At 53.9% G+C, this 9,290-nt stretch overlaps 1 long non-coding RNA gene across 1 annotated transcript; it reads right to left on the bottom strand.

Annotated features, from left to right (window-relative positions):
• Positions 1 to 2,662: 2,662 nt before the first annotated feature.
• LOC146756358 (uncharacterized) lies at positions 2,663 to 4,297 on the bottom strand. Its single transcript, XR_014937483.1, has 2 exons — positions 4,107 to 4,297; positions 2,663 to 3,817 (listed from the first exon to the last, which is right to left on the bottom strand). It is a non-coding gene; the product is annotated as an uncharacterized LOC146756358 (long non-coding RNA).
• Positions 4,298 to 9,290: the final 4,993 nt, after the last annotated feature.

The raw sequence follows: 9,290 nt of genomic DNA, 5'->3' as shown, positions 1-9,290 counted from the left end.
TCCCCACAGCAGCTCCTGCCCCATAGATCTCAACCACATGAGCCACACAGCAGCTCCTGTCCCACAGATCTGACCCACATAGGCCCCACAGCAGCTCCTGCCCCATAGATCTAACCAACATCAGCTCCACAGCAGCTCCTTCCCTATAGATCTGACCCACATAAGACCCAGAGCAGCACCTGTTCCGTAGATCTGACACACATCATCCCCACAACTGCTCCTGCCCCAAAGATCTGATATACATGTGCCCCACAGGAGCTCCTGCCCCATAGATCTGACCCACATCAGCCCCACAGCAGCTCCTGCCCAGTACATCTGACCCACAGCAGCTCCTGCCCCATAGATCTGACCAACATGTGCCCCAGAGCAGGTCCTGCCCCATAGACCTTACCCACATCAGCCGCACAGCAGCTCCTGGTCTATAGATCTGACCCACATGTGCACCACAGCACTTCCTGTCCCATAGATCTGCCTCACAGCAGCTCCTGCCCCATAGATCTGACCCACATCTGCACTACAGCAGCTCCTGCCCCATAGATCTCACTCACATGTGCCCCAGAGCAGATCCTGCCCCATAGATCTGACCCACAACTACCCCACAGCAGCTCCTGCCCCATAGATCTGACCCACACCAGCCCCACAGCAGCTCCTGCCCCATAGATATGACACACACCTGCCCCACAGCAGCTCCTTCCCTATAGATCTGACCCACATAATCCCCACAGCAGCACCTGTTCCGTAGATGTGACACACATCAGCCCCTGCCTCATAGATCTGACCCACATGTGCCCCTTTGCAGGGGGGCTCCTCTGCCTGGTGGTCATGGCGGGCCCCCTCCTCCTTCTCACTCCTAGGGCCCCCAGCTCCATCCTCCTGCCTGAAACAGGGAAAACTTCTACCCTAACCCTCTTAGCTGCCGACATGGCTGCTAACTGCCACAGCTGTCAGAGGCGAGTGCGTTGCACGCGGCAGCGGTGACCAAGGTGACGTGGAGAGGGTTCTAAAATGGCGGCCGCACTGCTGGCACTGGTGTTCCACATAGGATGAGGAGGGGGCTGGTAATAGCAGGACAAGGGGAAACTGATTGAAGTTGAAAGAGGGAAGATTTAGGTTGGATGTTAGGGGGAAAGTTGTTTACTAGCAGAGTGGTTAGGCCCTGGAACGGGCTGCCCAGGGAGGTGGTGGATGCCCCGTCCTTGGGGGTGTTCAGGGCCAGGTTGGACAGGGCCCTGGGCAACCTGATCTAGTAAAGGTGTATGTTTGGTGGCCCTGCCAGGCAGGGGGGTTTGTTCTTCATGATCCATGAGGTCCCTTCCAACCTGGGTCATTCTGTGACTCTGTGATACTGGTGTGTGGCTGCTTGTCCCAGCGCGCTGACCTTTTGTCTTCAGGTTCACCAACAAGACTGTAACTGATTTATGGAGGAGGCAAGTGATGGGTGCTACTGTGTGACAATCAACATCACTTTGTGGACATTTGAAAGCACCTTCCTCCAGAGCTGTTCACCTCCAGAAGAGGGTGCTCAGAAGTGTTTACTGGCAGAAGATCTGGCTCCAGCTTGGTATGGAAAAACTGGGGAATGATACCATCGTGTCCGGTGAAGAACAAGAAGCAGGTGGGCGTCCCTGCTCCCTCTTGTCTGCTGGCAAGGTCCAGATGAGATCCCAGAGCCAGAAGCTGCCATTCCAAGGAGAGCTTACTCAACAATTTTGGATTTGAGCTGTCACGCCAAGGAGAGCTGACTGAACCACGTTGGACTTATTTGTAAGTTTATACTATCATTGGAAACTGTTGCCGTGGTCACAGTCATCGTCAGCGGAACAACAACTCCTGATGACCCACCACTACTGAAGATCAATGACTGAACTACTAAACACGTCAGATCCATGGTGGTGACTCTCTCTCCCTCTTGCTTCCTATAAAGACTCCTTGATTCTTTTTCCTGTCTTTTCTATTGCCCGCCTTCCCTTCCTAATCACCCTAAATCGTAATAGCGTCCGTCCTCCAACATTTGAACCATGCTCAGGCATACACGTATGGACCTCCTCTCCTTCCTATAAATTGGAGCAGGACAGAGAACCACAAGGATTGTCAGCTCCCAAGTCATGCAAGTATTGCACACAACACAGATAACTTCATCTGTTGGCCCCGCTGTCTCTGCATACCACCAAGCGAGGACCTGCAGTGCCCACGCGAGACGATGTGCCTGGCAGTGCAAAGCCAGCCCACGTGTGTGCAGATGGCAAGGAGCGTGTGGCACTGTGCACCGACAGCCCTTGCCTGCCCAGGACTGCGTGTGGAGGGCGTTCTCCACTGCAGCCCTGCCCAACAGTCAGTAGGGGTGTGCGGCCATGATGGCAGTAATGAACAAACTGCTGCTTCACAAAGATCTTGGCCCGATTAGAAATCTTTGAGTAGTGCTGTTACAGCAGACAGAATGTGATAAGCGCAAGTAGTCTCCTACACTTCACATCCTTGCTACTTCATTCTGGGTGTTGTCACTGAGCAGCATCTAACACAAGTTCTGCCCTGGTCAGCTGGCTGCCTTAGCTTGAGCCCTGATGGCAACGCTGTGACGTGATGTTAGTATTGCTGTTTTCTCCTCGTCAGAATACTCTGCCTTTTGAAGGAAGCAGCTTCTTGGTTATTTTGTTTTGTTGTTGAATTTTATTGAATTAATTTACAATATCTATATTCCATATAGTTATAGATGTTTTGAATATGATCATCTGTGGTGCTGAGAATTTTTGTAGAAAAGGTATACTCAGTTCGGAAGGTGTAATAAGGATGTTAAAGAAAGAACCCCCTGTTGTGTTGACCAGTGATGATGCTCCCACCCCCTGACCAATGGTGGAGAGGAGCATGAAGAGAGAGGTGGTGCTGGGGGGATCTTGGGGCTGCTGGGCCTGTCATACTTTTTCCAGGCAGAGGTTTTACAGGTGTTGCCCCCATGCCGACCCTGTGGGGGGGGGCACTCCCACATCCTGAAGGATGGAGGAGAGGAGCGGGAGGGCAGAGTTGGTGCTGTGGGGGGCTGGGAGCTGTGGGGCCTGGTATGCTTTCCCCTGGCTGTAGTTTTCTGGGTGTCGGATGATGCCCTCAAACTGCCACCCTGTGGGGGCTGCTCCAACCTCCTGAAGGATGGTGAAGGAAAGTTGGTGACAGTTCCTGGGGGGGACAGGGGGCTGCTGGGCCAGTTGGCTTCCCCCAGGCAATGGTCGTCCGTCTGTTGGATGATGTCCCCAGGTCTATACTCTGCTGGGGTCGCTTCCATCCCCTGATGGATGGTGGAGGGGAGGGTGAGGGCAGAGATGGTGCTGGAGGCTGACAGGCCTCTCAAGCTTCCCTGAGGCAGTGGCTGCCTGCGGGTGACACTTTGAGGGAGCCACTGCCAACCCCTGAAGAATGGTGGTGGGGGACAGGAGGGTGGTGTTGATGCCAGGGTGCTGCTGTTTGGGTGCCAGCCGATGACTGCAAGCTTCCAAACCAGGTGGGTCCCTCCTGTCCCCTGAAAGAGGTGTTGATGCCCAAGGTGGATAGGGGCCACTGGGCATGATGTACTTCCCAGGGGCCACGGAGCCTGGGCTGGTGGGCTACGGGGGCTGCACTGGGGGCAGCTGAGCCCGACAGCCGTCAGGCCTGGCAGGGGCCGCTCTGGTGGTGCTCTGCGGCTGGTGGGCAGATTGTCACTGCACAGGCACCGGTTGTTTGTGCCACGTCTTTTCTGTCCGGCGCACTGAGGCGAGCAAGCTGTTTGTCCAAGCGTGAGGTGTTGCTGCGGGCAATATGCTGGACTGCAGCATCTTCAGCAAGGCGCCTGCAGGGAGAGAAACGTGCTGAGGGCACAGGAGAACCCCCTTCTCTCCTTCCTCACAGTGCATGATAGAGTCACTCTCAGCTCCGGGCCTGTCTCAGGCCCAGCAGTAAGAACATGCAGCAGGAATGGCGAGGCCAGTTAAATGTCTGACAGTGTCAATCTCAGACAGTGTTAGGCAACAACTAACTGGCTTCTCTATGCTGCTTTAACTAGAAATGCCTCCTTGCTCACAGGATCCCTATAGTAAAGAGAGGGGGCAGGATGGGGTTGGGGGTGAACAAGAACTCACTGGTTTATCTGCCTCCGTTGTCGGACAAGACGATAGCACGAAAACATTGCCATCAGCATGGTAACGAAGATAGCCACACCAAATCCCAGGCAGTACTTCTTGATAAAATTATTGTCTGCGGCATTTGCGTGTTCCTCACCATCCGCACCTGGAAAAACAATGTGGATCTGTTTCACCAGCTGCTGCTTTGAGTGACGTGGACAAGAACAACCACAGGAAGGATCCCGCTCCGGGCTGCTGTTGTGCCTGGTGGCTCAGGGGAAGCACAGCAAGCTCTGGAATGTGCACAGGTCTGTGCACAGGAGGTACTATGGAGGGTCCTGTTTCCTCTCCTTATCTGCTGAATGTGGTTCTGGTGGCCTAGTTCCCAAAAGGACAAAGTTCCTAAGTCCCTGGGAACTGGCTGCAGTGGGAGGGGAGCAACCTCTAACCACGGCCACGGAGCTCTATGAGCGGCCCTTACCTGGAGTGACAGTTGTTGTGTGCATGGCCTCTATTACTCTCAGGGGGACAGTCAGTGTGCGAACTCTGCCGTTCCAAAATGCAAGCCAGCGCATAGGTGCTCCACCTGTCTCTTTAGAAAGGAGGTAAGGGAGTGGGACTGTAAGTAACTGCTTCTCATCAGGAAGATGGTGCAGTTTCTCCACATGTATTTCTAGAAATTCAGTTTCACAAGCCTTTCAGGGAACAGACGGAAATACACCTACCATGTGCTTTGTCCTTCATGATTTTCATTAGCAGAGGGGGCAGTGTCTGCAGATATTTTCCTGTTTCCAGGGCCTCTTTCTGTTTCTCAGGACCTAAACAGAAAGCATTAAGATAACTTTCAGACAAACAAGATATTAAACTGAACGGTCTTTTCAGTGAAGTCAGTAACGACAACAGCCACCCCTGGGATGCCTGTGGGGTTCCAGCACAACTAAGGATTTAGCACGGCCTTCCCTGGAGGCACTTCTGCAACCAAAGAATGAGAACTTTTCACCACACACTGCAGCTTACCTAAACGCATAACGGCATCACTGAATGGGACAAGGGCATTGTGCGAGGGCAGGGCACACACACACAGGTGTGCATTCTCACTCACACCTGCAGACGCGCCTGGCTGACATTAGGACTGTGAGCTGGCATCTCTCAAAGGAAGTAAAATCTCATGACATGGTATGCTGTAATTTCTCTCTTCCTTAGGGACCTGCAGTGACTGGAAGGGGCTCAGGTGATGACATGGCACTCAGACCTGGGTCAAAAGTTGCAAAGCTGCAGAGAAGCCAGGTGGGCAGTTGGCTGGCACTCAGCAGCTTTCCAGATACTCTCTCCAGGCCATGTAAAACAATCTTCAGAGAAGGCATAGAAGAACATTTGGCCCCTCAAGGTTTTTTTAGTGGGGAGATCTCTGATGTATGGAGACAAAGTCAACGGGATGCTGGGAGCATGCAGCACCCAAGAAACAGTGACTACCCAAGCTTCTCATGGAGAAGAAATCACCAGGCAGTGAAAAGATGAACCCCTCCTGAACTTCCACAACCAAATATGAGCAAAGATCATGAGATGAAGACTGGTGACTTACCTCTGGCATCCACCCCAGGCTCAGGGACGCGACTTTGCTTTCGAAATGCACCAAAGGGGCCTGCAGGCACAAGAGTGATCAGACACAGGTGAGGAGAGCTTCCGCTGTGCACTGGGGTCTGCCTTGTTTTTTTTCCTGCAGTGACCTGTGAGGACTGGCTGCAGGTCAGGGAATGACATGGCCCAAACAGCAAAGGAATAGGAGCAAAGACTGGCAAGGGCCGCCTTCCCACTGAAATGTGACAATTCTCCAAGTAAAGAAATACTAATGACTGATCTGTGTACGACCTTCAAAGCACAAAGAGACTTGAAAGACCTTTGGAGAGCCTTACGTACCCAAATAAGCTATTATAGCACTAATTTTTTGACTTCCAAGGAAACAGACACTCACAACTTACCTCGGAGTTTCCCCTGAGGCACAAAAGCAGTCTCCTTCCAGTCATCTGAGGAAGGAGTACCAATGTCATCATCTAGAAGAAAGAACAGAAGAGGGATGTTCCCATTGCATGCTGTGATCTTCCTCTCCCTTAGTGACAGGGAAGGGGCCAGAAAAGGGGCCAGGTAACAGGATGGGAGACTCAGGCCTTGATCGCCAAAGCTATAGAGGGGCCAGGGTGACCTGGAGCCTAGCACTCGGCAGCTTTACAAATGCTCCCTCCTGGCCACATGCAGCACCCCTCCGGGACCGCGTGGAAGAGCATACAAAGAAAAGGTGCCTGAGACACACTGGGCTACAGCTGGGGGTCTCTGTTGGGAACCAGGATTTTTCTATGGGGAGCATCAGGCAGCTGGAGCAGAAATGCTCATGCTTTTCCCAGCACACACCTTCCACGTTCTCCCCTGGGACACCCCCAGGATGAAGAGCATGCTCCAGCCATCCAGCGGCAGAGCCGTGGGAGCACAGGGCTTCCTCATGCCCTTGCCCAGCTCCTGTGGTGCTGCCTGTCCCCCTTTTCCAATACCCCCCGCCCCCATCGAAGGCAGCCTTAGGGCTATAAGGCACAGAGCCACTGGAACCAGAACCTGGGCTTCTCACTCTCATTTCCGCTTATTTTTTACCCCATCTCTGCCCACCCACCTGCTCCTGCTGCTCGCCCTGGAGCAGCACAAGTCTCCTGACAACACATGGCTATCAGTAGGAGGACGGCAAGGCAGGTGGGGGCCGTGGCCCCCAGTACTCGTGCCATGCTGCTACCACCACTGCTACAGCCACAACGAGTGCTGCTATTGGGGCACAGAACACCTAGAGCACGCAGCTGGGCATTGTGATCTTGTGGCACAAGGCAGCAATGTGGCAGAGCATAGTGACCTCACATCCCCAGGCTGCTGGCTGGGCCTCCCCACGGGCTGCTCCTCCTGTGACGCAGGACTGCATAGAGTGGGTGCTTGTGGCACCCCTTAGTGGGTGAGTGCCAGGCTGCTGGGGAAGAATTACTGGGAGCGTGTCCCACTGGGTAGATCTGTTCCACCGCAAGGACCAGGCTCCCCCTGGGCTTGTTATGGACGCTGAGGATTCCCAGTCATGTAGAGCAGCAGGAGACCATGGCAGATATTTTCACCTTTACATTGTGGAAATATATTATTGTGGAATGGTTTGGGTGGGAAGGGACATTAAAGACCCAGAGACTCTGTCAAAGGATAAAGAAAATCGCTCCAGTGTTGTTTTTACTGCTTTGTGCAAATCAAAAGATTGCATTTTGTCTTTTAATGGCCAAAAAAGCCATTTCTTCAGGGACACTGTATTTGTTGTCACAGACTCTAACAAAAATGCAAACTGAGCTTTATCTGTAGCATCAATACTTTAGTATTTCGTATCTTGTATTTGACAGTTCCCTCCCAGCCAGTTGCCCGTGCCTTTCTCTCAGCCCATGAGAGCACCACTTACTGCCTCTGGGAACTTGGAAACTGGCAGCATGATGGCCAGCACACACACAAGGTGCTCGTGACGCAGCTCCAGACGGCTCTCCTGAGGCCCAGCTTCATTTCACGGCCACTCACGCTCTGCTGCTGGACATTCTGCAACGGAAAAGCCACCGGATGCAAATCCCATCCCTCACAGATGGTATCAGACCCCTGCTCTCATGGCAGTCACCTCCGCCCAGCATTGGACAGCGCTTCCACTGCCCTTGCTCCTGCCACAAGACACCAACGTCTGCTTCTAGTTCGGCTCCACCATGGGATCCTGTTTGCAACAGAAAAACACACGGAGGCTGCCAGCCACTGCAACACGCGCTGTGAAACCCCTGGCACTGCTGAGTCCCATGAGCAGAGGAGAGAAGCGTCTGCCTGCCATGGACGGGCTGCGGCGGGATTGAATCCTGCCTTCCAATCGGGACACCCCCAGGGAGAGCCTCCCTGGGGACCCAAAGACTTACGGCAGCGCCAACACAGCAGGCAGAAACGCGACGTGCTCCTGACTGCCCGCACTGTTCAAAGCTCCCTGACTTGCGGAATCAAACTCTATAATCCAGAGATGGGTTATAAAGCAGGTATGTTTTATTCCAGCGCTGGGTGCAAGGGGGATAGCTCCTCCAAACTTGCACACCAACTTGTAAAACTGTGATACAGATATAGGTACACCTCATGCATAGTCAATGATTTCCCGTAATTCTAACATGCATCCCTTAATTCTAATACACATTCTTTATCATGCAGACCCCCTCTTGTTATCGCCCATATTGTCAGGGAGATGCAAATATCAAAAGAGGAGTTGCAACACCTAATCCCCTTCTCGCCAGGTGTCTCAGGGAGTTCTCACTCCTTAATCTTCATCCTTCCTGCTCTTCCAGACCCACTGTCTCCATTCCTTGTTATTCTAACTAAATCATTTTCTGTAAACTACCTTTAACTATCCCCCTTCTAGCCCCCCTTTATTCTGAATTCCAGCAGAGCATCTGTTTTCTGCTTCCCTGTTCATCCCTTCCTCTCCCTCTCCCTCCCTCCGCCCTATGACGGCAGCCCTTCAAAGCAACCAACACAACCACGCCAAACCGCAGCCCGGACTCGTCCCGCTCACTGCAATCCAGACCCACTCCATCCGTACAAACCTTCATCCACGCCGTTTCTTAACCGAGCCTCGGCGCCACCCGGATCTTACAGCCAGCGAGCGGCCGGCAAACGAACGGACGTCTTCCTCTTGGTGCCGCACAGCCCAGCACGGCCGGAGCCGCACCACACGATCCGGGCCGGGGCCGGCTCAGGCTCTGCCTCCAGGCTTTTGGGGCCGGCCGGGTGACTCCGCAGCACAGCGAGACCGTGGAGCCGCCCGGGAGCCGCCTCTGGGTGCCGGCAGCGCCACGAGCTCCTCCACCAACAGCCCCTCCGTGCCCCCGCACCGAGGCCCGACCCCGTTCGCAGCACAGAGCCCGCTCCTCCCAGCCCCGCTCATGGCCGCCATGGCCCGGAATTGCTCTCCGCCGCCTGCAGGAAGCACTTCCTGTCACTGTCACGTGGCTCAGACCGGGCTGGGGCCTGTTGGGGGGGAGGGCAGCTGCCAGATCTTCTGCCAGTAAACACTTCTGAGCACCCTCTTCTGGAGGTGAACAGCTCTGGAGGAAGGTGCTTTCAAATGTCCACAAAGTGATGTTGATTGTCACACAGTAGCACCCATCACTTGCCTCC

This window comes from Coturnix japonica, chromosome 27 (genome assembly GCF_054131305.1).
Source record: "Coturnix japonica strain WE chromosome 27, WE-NBRP24, whole genome shotgun sequence".
NCBI lineage: Eukaryota > Metazoa > Chordata > Aves > Galliformes > Phasianidae > Coturnix > Coturnix japonica.
Note: the sequence above shows the minus strand (reverse complement) of the source record. Positions and strands in the feature narration are given on the sequence as shown.